This window comes from Siphateles boraxobius, unplaced genomic scaffold, assembly GCF_051911475.1.
Source record: "Siphateles boraxobius isolate OS27281-9 unplaced genomic scaffold, OSU_SipBor_1 5, whole genome shotgun sequence".
NCBI lineage: Eukaryota > Metazoa > Chordata > Actinopteri > Cypriniformes > Leuciscidae > Siphateles > Siphateles boraxobius.
In genome coordinates this window covers 26,631,350-26,645,830 of record NW_027509141.1, presented here as the reverse complement: position 1 = coordinate 26,645,830, position 14,481 = coordinate 26,631,350, and positions in this window count along the sequence as shown.

The window sequence follows — 14,481 nt, the reverse complement described above, 5'->3', positions numbered from 1 at the left end:
CATTATACAGTTGGAAAGTCTGTGTTGTCCCACAAGTGGTGAATGCCTCTTCAGCACTTCATACTCACCAACACAACAGGCTGACCTGGTGTTCTAGCACGTGCGCTGACTCGTTCCCCTGTCAGAAACATTCACCTTGCTGCTGGTGGAAAGAACTGAAATAAGTCAGATATGTTTTACTTCATTTTTCTTAGTCTTGTCTCTTTTGAGAAGATACCACAAATATGTGAGCTTGGTTTATTTTCAAAGCAGGGCTTGAGTTACCTCAAACTTTATCTTTGTGTTAAAGGTTTGGCTCGATTGTAACTGTTCTCAGAACAAAGTACAACATTTTGAAAGCACAAAGTTACAGGGAGACCAGGGGAAAATCAAATGGCTTGCTTTATGGCAAGCTGGAAATATTTAACCACAAATTCATCCCACTGTTCTTGCGTTATGTAAAAATACACATGTACCTTGCTAAAATTACTCCTGCAGTGAAAGCACAGCACTCATGATGTGATCTGAGAGGCTATTTAGTAAAGGCTGTTGATGTAGAAACATATACCGTTTTTTTCAATTCAACATGCTAATTAAAAAAAAATATATATATATATATATATATATATATTGAAAAGAGTGCAATTTAATCATACCTTCCCATACAATGTATATTAAATGAATTAATTTAATTGTAATATATTTTATTTACATATTTAACATAGATTAAGTATTTATTAATTACATTAATTAAATCAAAAAGGGCCCTTTCCCATGCGGTAAGCGGTGGAATCACCCGGCTGACGCTTTCTCAGTGAATTTGTATTTACAAAAAACTAACTAAATAAATCATATCTATTAATCATTTCATGGGAATATGACTAGTGTAGTTTTCATGTCAAACACAGTTGAGTTAACTATGACATTTTGCACGTAATTTGAATTTTTACTTGTGCACTCAAACGATTTCATTACACATTTAAAATGATCTTCTCCATCATGTTTTCAACACTGATATGAGCTCAGTGAAATGTTGCTTTATGATTGGTTCACTATGATTGGGAATTCACCCACATCTGAAGTGCAAAAACTAAGATCAACCCTCTGTGCAAGTAACAATGAAAAATACATAAAAATGTGGGATCTTTCTGACCTCTGGCTACAAGATAAACCACATAAGCATTCATATGAATTACAATGAACCACGCAGGCACCTTCCCCATCAATTACAGCTATGCTGCACATCCTGATTTTGAGTAGAAAATAAATTAGAACTTGCTCAGTTAAAGGATAAATAGGACTCTTTTGTGGCGACTAGTTTTTATTGCCCCAGAGTGGGCCGTTAGAGATGCTGCAAGAAGAACACGAAGTTGGATAAGAGTCATGAAATTGGGGAGCTGTATGCAAGAAGAGAGAAGAGTTCAGACCCCAGCGGGAAGGTTCAGAGCAGGGTTAGTTAAATACAAGATAAATCAGACCACAGCATAAATCATAGACGTCTCATGCAGTTCTCACTGTATTCAAACTCGCTTGCAAAGCCTGCTTGAAATCCTTAAACCATGTTTGCAATCCATCCTCAGTGATCAGACTTTGATCAGAATCCCTATGAGATGTAAAAAGACACATGTGGAATAGAAAAACAAAACAACAAAAAAGACAATGGCTTTTTCCCCAGCCGCAGTAGGATTTATTATTCCCAAACACAGACATTTCTTCACAAAACACTGCTTATTAATTACTCCTCATATGTGAATCTCCCTCAGAGAAGCCTCATAAACCATCGCAGTAAGAGTACTGATAATTCAATTCAGAGCTCTTGTACGTTTCATGATGTCTCCGATCGACTCAGTCCCTACGGATTCATCAGTGGGAATCTTAATGTTGCAGGTCTGTGGTTATGCATTTATAACTGCAGTACTTTATTCTGCCGAATCTGTTTTCCATATTAGTCTGTAATCGCATTTTTTTCTTTCAATCCATATTTCCTGGCTCATGGATCAAGGCGGCTTATGAGGAAATTCAAAAAGCCACAGAAATCCTAAAAATGCACTTTAAAAGAGAAATGTCATGGTTGATTGAATAAGAGAAAACAAATAATCAAGGCAAATATTTGAATCTCAACTACTTTAAATTTATTAACATACGCAATTTATAGATTTTTTTTTCTTTCAAACTGAAACAAATATTTAGTTGTAAAAAAATATTTATTTGTTCAGTGTATTGGACAATCCTATCAGCTCCCTTTAGGACGTTCCTGACACCTGAAACTGGACGGAAGTCACTGTGAATGGTTATTTGGTGTTGCTACACTCCTGATTAGCACTGTTGCTAGTTCAGCATGTCATTCATCCATCATTCAGCAGCTGATCTGACAAAATGAGACTTTGCTGAACTCCATGCCTCAGTTGCCCTGTCTGCTGAGAATTATGGGCAACTGAGGCATAAGGTTATAGGTCATGCATAGTTAGAGTGCTAACAGCAAGTTCTTTGCAATGCCAGTGCTTATGCCTAGACAGAAAAGTAGAGTTTTTATCTAATGGTATAAAGCTGCTCAATACAACTGAATTCACCAAATCCAACATTTATATTGTAGAATTTTAAAGGGATAGTGTTGGGGTAAATTACATTTCAATCAACATGTAAGTCATATAACAGCTTCGCGTGACAAATTTTAATTTGTTAGTTATACATGACAAACAACTTATCCAATGGGCAAAACAATGCAAATAAATAGTTGATTCAGGAATCAAATCAGTTGTGAAAAAATCATTCAGACCACTTTTGAGAACTGGATCCTCTGATTCACTTAAAAGATCCGACTCAACAGGATGATTCGCTCACAAATAAGACTCATGAAATTTCATGAACATGCCAAGGAGACGAATGTAAAGGTTTTAAATAAATAATGGTTTATGTTTAAGGGTACGTTTACACGACAATGGTGTACTAAAAATGGAAATGCGTTTTTGAAAGGTTTTGTGTTCAGACGACAACGATCCCTGTTCACACGGATCCGCAAAAATGACTAGAAATGACATGCATTGCCAGGCCAGTAGTTGGCGATGTTACCTCAGAAACAATTCGCCTGCGCACATATTCATTCTTCTACAGAGACTATAGACTAATCATGTAATACGCATGCACATGAGGTCACCATTTTTACAAATTCATGTTTTTGTAGTTTACACTGACGATAACGGTAGTGTATATAATTTGCGTGTAAAAAGATTTCAGTTTTTAGTTGAAAAAGGTGTTATGCAAACGCCCTCTTCCTCACACAGACTAATATAAATATTGTCATATGGAAAACTTTAAAGTGCCCCTATTATGCTATTTTCAAGTTCCCTAATGTTGTTTTGTAGTCTCCTACAACAGGTTTACATGCATCAAAGGTAAAAAAAAAAAAAATTCCTCATAATATACATTTGCACATCACCACATTTTCAATGATTCTCAAACGAAAATCAATCAACAAACCGATTATTTTACTTATTTACCGAGTATTTTTCTAATATACTGCGGTGAACACGTGGAAACTGTATCAATAACAATGCATTAGCCGAGCTCTAGCGTGAATGACTGATGTAACATAAATGTTAGTAAAACAAATCTTGCTCCATGCGTAATATTTCCTCAATCTGCATTAATAGACAATCTGCATTAATAGACACAGTTACAGGTAATAGTGGCCCACAACTGATTAGCAGAAGAACTAATAATGTGAGTTAACCAGTTAGTAGGAGACCTGTAACCTGTGTAAACACAATATAAAACTCAAAACTAAGTATTTTGAACACCATCTTTCAAGAGCAAGCGGTTTGCGAATCCTGCATTGAACTCCAAGATTTGAGAAGCAGTCGTCAGTAAAATAAAGGGAACACAGAAAAAGTTAAGGATTATACCCCTGTGGTATCATGGTAAAGATGAATTTTAACCTGGTTAAGGGCTTTCCGTTCATATTGTAGAGCACAGCGTCCTCTCGACATGATGCTATTCAGTATCCACAGGAATCAGCTGCAGGTTTGAGGTTCAAGTTTTCCCTGGTGTCTGCACGCAATAAGTGGGCGGGCAATATGCTAATGTTTCGTCCGGACGTCACAACGAAAAGAGCAACCAGTAATTTTTTCATACCGGTTTGGAACAGCATGAGGGTCAGTATATCCAGGCATAATTTTAAATTTTTGGGCAAACTATCCTTTTAAGATGAATATTCCTATAATCTATATCCCGATGTATGATTGTACCAGAGAATGAACAGTTGCATGTTCCCATATCAGACACTACACCTGGTTATACCAGAGTAGACAGTGCTACGCTAATGCTTCCTCTATAGATGAAGCATACAGAAGAGCAGTGTTCTTATCAGCAAGCATCTTTCCTGTGAGCTGTGGTGAACTTCCACTCCCGCTATATCTTTTTTCATTAGCGTCGCTTTCTGAAACACCATTATCAATGTGATAGATCAAAGCAGGAACAACAACAGATCCACGAACATCACAGCCAGGCGAGAAATTACATAAGGGTTGCGCAGCCTTGCCAGATCACCTCGCCTTTATGACCAGACTATTTATTACACTCACGCTTTCATCTAGCTGCAAAGGGCCTACACCTCTGATATTGAGATTACAGTGGAGACAAAAGCAAAGACTTGACATTGATTATGCAGTCGATCTCTGCATGCAGTCTCTTTTAATGGAATAGGCATGTGCGCTTTGCAAATTAGTTAAATGGTTAGTTCACTCAAACAATTAAATGTCTGCCATAATTTACTCACCCTCATGTATTCTGCAAATCACAAAAGAAGATATTTTGTAGAATGTTTTAACTATTTTTTTATCCTTATAATGAAAGTCCAAATAACATTGGACACCACTGACTTTCACTGTATACTATGGACCAAATATGTTTTTCAAAAATATTTCCTTTGTGTGTTTCAAAAAAGAAAGAAAAGCATACAGGTTTTTGAACGACATCAGGGTGAGTAAATTATGACTTTTTTTAAGTATATTTTTAATATTTTTTTGGTGAAATGCATCCATTATAGTGCTTTAAGGGCCTCTATGTTATCATACCCATGAGTTTAGCCGTCCGACAGGGGAAGAAAGAGACGTCCTACATGCATGGAAACAGAACAAAAGCCAGAGGAAAATGCAAACAGACAGAGGGAGTGGGGTGCATGGGTTAAACACAGTTTATGATTTGGCAATGTATTCTGGGGTCTTTATGAAGGCCACCAGGCTGCAAATTAGGAGCCTCCACTAAAAGTGCCGCTCCCAGATGGATCATTTCAGGCAAGTTATTTACGACCCAGGCCACTTCCTTGTCAGTTATGCAACCGTGCTCTGTTCTCAGGCATTGCACCAGAAAAAAAACATCCCCCTTAATGCCAGAGTCCTGAGTTAATCAAGCTACGACCATAAGTGGGTCATGAAAAGGATACAAGCTCTTCAGAGCACCCCGAACTAATGGGGGAAACAGCTTAAAGAGCTTATGCACACTTTAAACACGCAGATCGAGTCATGACTAAGTGAGAGACCAGATGTGTTTGAACGCCTTCGGCCATTAATAAACACCGACTCAGAGGTCTTCCAGAGGAGACAAATAGAGTTACCTTTCTGTGACCCTGTTGCACTGTGTTTGCTCCCGTTGGATTTATGGGCCCGTTTGATGTCAATGTAAGAACCCATGTGGGAACTAAATCAAAAGATGTGACAGAGTTCTCACTCAGGGTTGTGCTCACCAGATCAATAAATCTGTCAGATCAGACATCATTGATCCTTTGGGGAAGACTTCTTCACTAGCAATTGCTTTGAGATTACTGGCTTGACATGCAAGGACGTGTGGCAGCTCTGGTAATCAAATTGTCTGAGGTTGGGCTTGCAAAAGAATATAGGGATGTTACAACAGAGGTATTCTGAATATGGCCTCAGTTACAACAAAGCATTGATCACGAAGCTGTTTAGCAGTAAGGAATAAAAGATGTAGCCTACGAAACAATGTAGGAGATCGACAAAATACAAAACAACACTTATGAGCTAGTAAGAGGTAGGCACTTACAGTTCAAATTATGGATTTAAAGCAATAGTTCACCAAAAAAAATAACATTTTGTCATAATTTGCTCACCCTCATGTTATTCCAAACTTGACTTCTGCAGAACACAAAATAAGTTACTTCTAGTTACTACTTATAAGTTACTACTAAAATGTCAGTCAATGGGGTTCTACAAAATATCTAAATGAAGACAGAATGTACGTTTTTGTTCATTAAACTATCCCATTTAACAAACCCAAGAATTATACAAGTCATGGAAAGACTGAAAGCTTATGTCTCAAAGCCCAAACACATGCAAGGAACTGAGAAGGTGAAAATAATGGATTTGGAAGGCAGCACTTAAAAATAATAGATTTAGTAATATTAATTTAGTAAATTTGAAACTAGACATCTCAATAAACAAACTGTTAAAAATACAGCTGGGGATTTCAAGTTAAAGCACTGGATTTTCAAGAGGCCAAGCCCAAAATAAGAATGTCTTGCCTTTGACAGGCTTATTGTTGAACATGGCCCAAAACTAACAGATGCCCTTGTTATGAATCATCCTTCACTGTCATAATAGTACTTACCCCACAGATTAAAACACCGCCCCAATTTTCACTTAAATAAACTTTTTTTTAATGGTAGGCTTAGAGACCGCAGGCAGACCAGACTGTGTAAAGTCTAATATTTCTAGTAATCTGCATCTATCGTAAAAATCTATATACTTGTTCCTGTATCTCAAAGAGATTGTGGCACTAGCACTGCCAATGCCATGGATTCGATATTCAGGAAGTGCATGAGCTGATAAAATTTACATCTTGAATCCATTGTAAATTGCTTTGGGTGAAAACCTTGTCCAATGCATAAACATTGCGCTTTGTGACAATACACACTTCATCCTGAGTTTATTGGTAAAGCTGCAAATGTTCGGGTCATGAGGGCTACTATAGCTGTGAAATTAAGCAATTGACAAATCCCTAACCCCAAATCCAACAACCAGAAAGGTCCAGCCAATTTTTTTTGTTTGTTTGTCATTGAAGCCACAAAGTGTTCATTTCATTGGTTTAAACAGAATAATTTTATTGCATGGATATTGAGATCTTAAGTCATGATGTCATGCATCAAAAAATATTGGACTAGTTTGGACTTTTTAAAAACAGAATTTCATCAGATTTTGACCCATTAAGCCAAAATTATGTTTGAGCAACAGTCCAAAAGAAACCAAATGAAGTAAATGGCACAATGATTGAGTGTATTTTGAAACTCCCCTTAATTCACAGTATGATGGTTTCTTAACACTGCTGTAATCTTTTGGCTGTCGATTTTCATCGGAATCAAATAGAAATCTACACGTCAGGGTGGAGCTTCTGACTCCTATCGTTACAAGTGCAGTAAATTCTGAAATATTGCACTCGTTAAAGAAGGAAATTACTTTTGGAAATTGTACAAATGTGTATCAAAGCAAGGACCTGTAAACCGAAAAGCGTCCTGAAACCATGACCTTGCTCTAGTGAGTCTACAAAGGCCTCAGCTCTTGGCAGCATATGGCTCCATATTTCCGAGTTGTCATGGTTCGAGTGATGTGAACTGAAGATGAAGACAAGCATGTCATTTGCTGGAGCAACACAATACCCGCTGCATGACCCTTTTTCCCTGGCTGCCACCGCCAGGCTGGATGGGGATGAGCATAGCTGGGCTGGGGCTTGCTGGAACAGAGTCTTGGAATCCCCACATCTGGCTTATATCTGTGGCTTACGGTCATTTGATTTTTGGCTGATGGCTTCCAGCAGTTCCACAAAGGCTGGATTGTTCTGAAGACTCAGGGCTTTTCTTCTCCACTCAGCACTGGCGCCGGTGACCACAGCTGGGGCTGCTTTTCGCAGACGCGGTTTCAGCCCCGCAAGGACTGGAGACAAGGAGGAGATGAGCACAGCCCACTCAATGGGGACACCAAGCTCCTAGACCCTTCCAGCATTTACTGTCAAGAAAGACTGTAATGTCAAGTTATTTTCTGGACGTCCACCCCACTTTGATTCACGCCGGTTGTGATGTTCCAGTAATTGGAGCATCACACGGATTTCATGGAGAGAAACTGTTGTGAGGGGCTTAGACCAAGTTCCATTTCTCTGGTACATTCCACCTCTTCAGACCCATCCTCCCCTGTTTTTCTGCAGCGCATTGCACGGCTGACAACTGGGTTCAACTTCAGGTCAAGCTCTTTGCTTGACAATGGGCAACCCAGTCTTGAATTGGAGCAGATCAGGCAGTTTTCCCATAGGGTCCTCACGCACTCAGACGGGACATAGCTTAGTGGCCTTTCCCGTTTTCAGCCGTGCCATTGGAGATCTCAGCATTCTATCCCTCTGTAGACCTTTGCAGGCTCCATCCGCCTGTGTTCTTTCTTAACGACATTTGAACCAGGGCTACGTGTCAAATCAGTGGAAAACAAGCTTAACCAATCTCTGAATTCAAATGATTTTTTTTTATTGTGCTGTTAATGTAATTCAAGCTTTTTAGCACAAGTTGTCCCATTAGCACGCTGAAAAAATACAATACAAAAGTATTTTTGTCTTGTTGTTCAGTACTATTATCTAAGAAATATTTTTAAAAGAATACATTAATAATTTTATTCAGCAAGCATAAAATTGATAAAGAGTGGCAGAAAATACTTTTATATTTTACAAAATTTTTCATTCGTTTTCACTGATCATTTTGATGTTGTCTATACGCAAATCTTTATTTATATATTTATATATTTATATATATAAAAGAAATATAAACACAATACATAAAGAAAATATATGTTATAGTTTTTGCATGTACATTAATCTTTTTTTACAGGGTAACTAAACCCCTGGTCAGAGCCTGACTCCACCCACTGGCAATATTTAAAAAATGCTGGAAAAGTGGGCAGAGCCCAGCGGAGGGGGTTGTGTACCTGAGACGCATCTCTTTGTATGGAACCTCTTTACGTCACCAACAACCGGTGCGTCACGAACCACCGCAACCACCAATAGGAAAATTCAACTGCAGTAGCCACCGTTCAACCTGAGGAGGGCAGCACTCAGACGTTTTTAAACCACATACTGTAGAATTAAAACACTTTAAACCCAAATGTGAAAAAAATTACTGGAATCAATGAACAGCATTTATGAAGCTCCATTCTTACAGATCATTAACTAAAAAAAGTTGTTTTAGTGTTTAGTTACCCTTTAAGGATGATATTTACTCGGGAAAAGAAAAAATACAGATTAACAAAATGGAAAACTATACCAATAGCGCATATTTTCTGACTTTTTTCTCCCCATGATATCAATAAAATATATAAACTGATGAGTTTGAGACTTACTATAGTAATTGTAGCAATACAGATTGGCAGTAAAACATTTTTTTCAAAGAAACGTTGTTTCTTGAGCTCTTTTGGTGACAGGGCTGTAGGTATTTGCAGGACTGAATGCGGTCGAGCCAGCAGAGGACATGGATCCTACACATTGTGTGTGTGAACTCTGGTTGAACCCCTGGTTTACTGTTTCAGGCACGCTCTGACAGCCTCACCCCAATGACCCGGCTCGCGACTACGGAGTTCACCAAGAGGTCCCCTGTTCATGCACACTAGTCCCATCAACCCCCTGTGCTACCCCTCCATTATGCCCCACTCTACCCTCTGCCCTGCTCTTCAGTTCCACTTCTCCCCCCTTCAGTTTGCCACAGTCAAGGAGATGGGTTGGGAATCTGTCTTTGTTGAGTCTTTGGACACAAATGTAAAACAATTTGTTTTGCATACCAGACATACTGGTAACACAAACTCTTGCTGGGAAAAAGCAAGTTCAATGAAAGTTTAGATGTCAGCTAAAGTGCAACATTTGCATACACATAGAGCTTTTAGTCCAGGATGTACTTGTACAATAATATCAACAGATTTCAAAGGCTTTTCTTGCTATAAATGGATAGGAGAAAGAAATAAAACCTTGACCTTCATTTTAGAAAATTAGGGTATGCTATAAATCAAGTAATTTATCCTTTCCTTGGCAATAACAACAATTTGGTCACAAGAATGCCTTAGAGGTAAACTTTTAGTACAACAGCATGCAAGTAAAAAAATGATCTCAGCATCTGCAATTAAGAGAGGCATCACAGTTCAAAACCATTTTTAAACAAATATTTTAGGGTTACCCTTGATCTTTCTTTTTGATGTTAAAATCTGAATTATCAAATGGGATTATGATGTTGGCAACAGAAAAGTAAAGGGTTGAGTTTCAAAACCAAGAACAAACGTATTGTCGTCCATGCATAAATAAAAAGCAAGATGAAGGAACAACACTTTCAGCTCAACCTGTGAAGGCAGAACTCCATGTAATACCAGTCAACACATAAATCGACTACAACTGGGTTCTACAACACTAATGGAAAATAAAACAGCAAGAGAGCTCAACTTCACCACTCACATCTTGAATGATGTCTTGCAAGTTCACACTTTATAACGTCATGACAATCTGTCGTCCGCAATAACTTAACCTTAGGCAAAGGAACTTCCTATAAATATATAAATAAAAAATTCTACTAAAAATTATATTATAATTCTATTTTAAAAAATGACCTACTCATGCATTGTTGTCTCTTGTATTATGCGTTTCTTGTGATATTCATGATAAGTAATTTTGGATAAAAGCGTCTGCTAAATGATAAAATGTAAATGTTAAAGAGATTATTTATGTGTAACTCACGGGCTGTTGCAACATTTTATGTTCATTTGTGTTTCTATGAAGAGAGCAAGATTACAGATCTTAAATTCAAATAGATTCCATCGCATCAATTTTCACTTTTCATTCTAAAACATTTTTAGCAGGTTCTACTGTGGGGTGGTGCCTAGAAAAGCATTTCAACAAAGTCCCCCACGCCACACCTCATAAAATGTTTGTTTTTTCGCAGACTACCAGTTTTGAGCCCCAGGGTTCAGTCGTTGTCAACAAACACCTGCTCACTTCAGAAACATGAGTTTCATTTGCAGTGTCTCTACATTAACTCACTTCTCTGTGTAAGCCAACTCCTCATCTCATTATCTCCCGGCCAACACCCTCCATTACTGTCCCGGTCGTGACATAGGTACGGTCTACTTATTCAATCAAAAGACTCCTGCTGGTGCTGTCTGTGCAAAGTGCCAGAGAACTGAGGCCACCCCTGACTCCTGAAGCATCCAGTGACTGACTGTCTCCACTCTGTCTTAACCCAGGGCAATATCTGTCTCCATCACCATATGGTCAAACAGACTCTCACCTGGAATCGACAACCTTTTAATATCATGTCACAGACGGTGCTTTAATGATGTGCCTGCTGTAAGAAGCTGCTCAGGGCTCATTTGATCTCTTTTGAGGTGAGACGTTTGGTAATTTATTAGTTGAGGTACCAAGGGATTCATCACCAATATTAAAAATAATTATTTCATTTTATTGATAAATGAATAATTCTATACTAGTTCATCTAAATTAATGATCAATGCAAGTCAAAGCAACCCCGCACTATCCCAGCTGATTTAAGTGCTAAGGCCAAAATGTCTATCAAAACATTCTGCACTCTAAAAAAATATCCTTTTTGAGATGTTTATTTAGTCAATAGACATTTCAACTAACTGACTCCAATATTTGATCTCCTGTTATGAATTAATAAACATCTCAAAAAGGATTTTTTTTAAATTGAAGATCTCATTTTCTAAATAAATTCTGAATAAATAAAACAAAGCAAAAAAATCGATTAAAAGGCGACCAGTAAATGTAAGCGTCACAACACTTATAACGTACAGAATGAAAAATTAACATTATTTTTGAGTTCTGCTAAAGGTTGCATTCAACAGAGCTTTTAAATTATTAGTATTTTTAATGCTGAACTTTTTTGTGTTAATAATAAATAAATAATGGATAATGCATTCTGAAAAAAGATGGAAATTAGCATTCACAATTAAAATAACCAATAATAATAAATGAAACGTATCTAATATCGACCAATAACGAATATATTGTGCACTGCGAGAGGTATCCCAAAAAGACAAAATGCTGTACTATAAATGTCATGCTAAGGAAAAAATCAGCTCTTGAAAAGGTCAAATACTTTCAAACTAAAATTAAAATGTAAAAATTAATTCTCAAGATGCTTTCCCAGCATTCTCAATTCAGAGAAGTTCCACCATAACATGTTTGCACTAGAGGGTCCTGAGAGGCTGCCTTCCAGATCCACGGCCTCCAAGAGCAGCCCCTTCCACCATGCGTCGCTCTTCCAGTCAGCCAGGGAAAGACCTGAACTTGAGATGACCCTGCTGAGCGAAGTCCCTATTAGGTTCATCTACAGGCCACTGCACCGTTCCCTCCCGTCCTTCCCCCAGCCCCACTATCTTTCCTTACATTTCCTATTTCCTTTGGTCTTGGAGTTGGATTCAATAGACATCTGCATAAAGAAAAGCCCCCTCCGCCCCACCGCTCTCACTCCAACCCCCACCCATCTTAACACTGTCACTCAACTTGCAGCCACTCTGTCTGACAGGAGAATGAGATCTTATGTGTTTGCCACACCCACATAACACCACCGATTCTCTTCCCTGACTGCAAGTCTCCTGTACTGACACATGTACACAATAGTGTTTGTTATTGTCAGTGCAGGCATGCATGCATAAATGCACTCCAGTCAGCAAAAAGCTCTGAGTCAGTGCTGTGTATGAGGGTGATCGTTTGCACCTCATTAAAAGAAGGGCAAAGGCTGCTGGAAAATCGGAGTCAACGGAGAGGAACTTCTCTCTTTAAGTGCTCTTTGCATGTGGTTTAAGTTACCGGTTTCCAAAGTCTTTTTCATCATCACACCAAAAAGATGTCAGAGGGATTACTAAAGTAAGAACTATAAAATATTACTCAAAGCAAATTAGCAGAAAATTAATATTTGATGTTAAAAGAATGTTCTGGGTTCAATAAAAGCTTTTCATTGCATTTGTGTAATAATATTCATCAATATTTTAATTATAATAATTAAAAGATTATAATATATCAAACTATCATACAAAAGTTTCAAAAGGCCTGTTATGTTTGTTTGTTTGTTTTTGAAAAAAGTCACTTCTGCTCACCAAGACTGCATTTATTTAATGAAAAATACTGTAACAACAGTAATATTGTGAAATATTATTACAATTTATTTTAATACAATTTTAATATATTTTAAAATGTAACTTATTCTTATGCTGAAAAAGATGAATTTGGAGTAATCAGCCATTTTTTGTGCACTAATTTCTTAAAATAAATCTTAATGACCCCATATTTTTGAATGGTTATGTATATACACGTATAAATATTATTTAGGCCGTTTATTTACTGTAATTGTGGTTACAGTATTGCAGAGTTCCTGCATTGTCCTATGCAAGTTTCTTTGATTAAAAGCCACTGCGAAAATGCATGAAAATGTAATGTAAATGATGTGAAAATTACCAATTAAAAAAACGGAAGCTCTGATGACACTAAAGTTGAATGATAGGATATGACTTTGCACAGAAAAGCTATCACACTACTACTCTTATATGCTTGTAAATGTTCATGTCTTGAGACTATAGTTTTGAATGTGTATTTTAATGTTTATTGGCTGGCCTGTTCTACTTCCACTGTAAATGCGTTAATGTAACCACAATTTTTGCCTCAAAAAATAATTGATATGAGTGAGTGAGAATTTTTTTTTATATGTGGTAATTGATATTATGCCCAAAGTGCTGTTGAATCTGGAACATTCCTTTAAGCATCGTTTGAAGCCCTCTTAATCATCTGCACATGTGGCTTTGAAGAAACGTTTTTTTTTAAATTCTCTTTTAAATCGATATGGGAAATCTGTGGCAAATCACTTTGAAAGTCTGGAGTATATGATTCCACATCAGAGGACCCATTAGGCGAGGATGCTGCAGTGAGGGAAACCATACCCACGTTCTGCTTTCCTATCGCTCAGATGAGGGTGTTGGCCATGAGGTGATTAAAGACAGAGCCATAAGTGCTTGCCGAGACCTGGGAATGCCATTAATGGAGAGTGCCAAGCGACCGGCCAGCATAATGCTGCAGACTTTTCCAATTAGCTCATAAAAGACCCATCACAAAGCAAAGCCTGGTAGGAACAGTCTCAGAAACTGGACTTTCAAGGCAAAGCAAGAACATGCTACCCAAGAGTCCTTCAAAATCCAACCTCCTCGGAGAGAAGAATATAGGCAAGGAAAGGGATATTTTAGTTACCTTCTCCCAGATTAAATTGCTGCTGGAAAGCAGAGTGAATTAACACATCTTAAAATGGCCCTTATGAAAATTGGATTTCCATTAAGTACTGTAGCAAGGAATTTTAACAAGGTAAAGGGCCGATGTCTTGGCAGCCAATTTATGCTTTTTCCTGCCATTAAAAAAAGCCTAATGCTCATAATAGGTGCAAATTAGAGTTTTTTCACAAAATTAACCTCATGGCTG